The sequence below is a fragment of the Charadrius vociferus genome, unplaced genomic scaffold, assembly GCF_000708025.1.
Source record: "Charadrius vociferus isolate BGI_N301 unplaced genomic scaffold, ASM70802v2 scaffold1096, whole genome shotgun sequence".
Taxonomy (NCBI): domain Eukaryota; kingdom Metazoa; phylum Chordata; class Aves; order Charadriiformes; family Charadriidae; genus Charadrius; species Charadrius vociferus.
The window spans coordinates 95,833-96,206 of NW_009649045.1; the positions used below are offsets into that span (position 1 = coordinate 95,833).

At 66.0% G+C, this 374-nt stretch overlaps 1 protein-coding gene across 1 annotated transcript in view; it reads left to right on the plus strand.

Annotated features, from left to right (window-relative positions):
- The window catches only part of TCF3 (transcription factor 3), a 79,197-nt gene that overhangs the window by 69,519 nt on the left and 9,304 nt on the right, over positions 1 to 374 (plus strand). The gene's annotated exons all lie outside the window — the stretch shown is intronic.

A 374-nucleotide genomic window follows, 5' to 3' on the forward strand; every position in this document is an offset into this window, starting at 1 on the left:
GGTGCCGTGGTAGCCCGTGCAGTGCCGTGCGGTGCTGTGGTGGCCCATGCAGTGCTGTGGTGGCCCATGCGGTGCCATGCAGTGCTGTGATGGCCCATGCAGTGCCATGCGATGCTGTGGTGGCCCATGTGGTGCTGCAGTGGCCCGTGCAGTGCCGTGTGGTGCCATGGTGGCCCATGCAGTGCTGTGGTGACCCATGTGGTGCCGTGCGGTGCCATTGTGGCCCATGCAGTGCCATGCGGTGCTGTGGTGGCCCATGCAGTGCCATGGTGGCTGGTGTGGTGCCGTGCAGTGCTGTGGTAGCTGGTGCGGTGCCGTGCATGGCATGGTGGCCCATGCAGAGCGTGGTAGACCGGCTTCCCACCCCCTCTAGT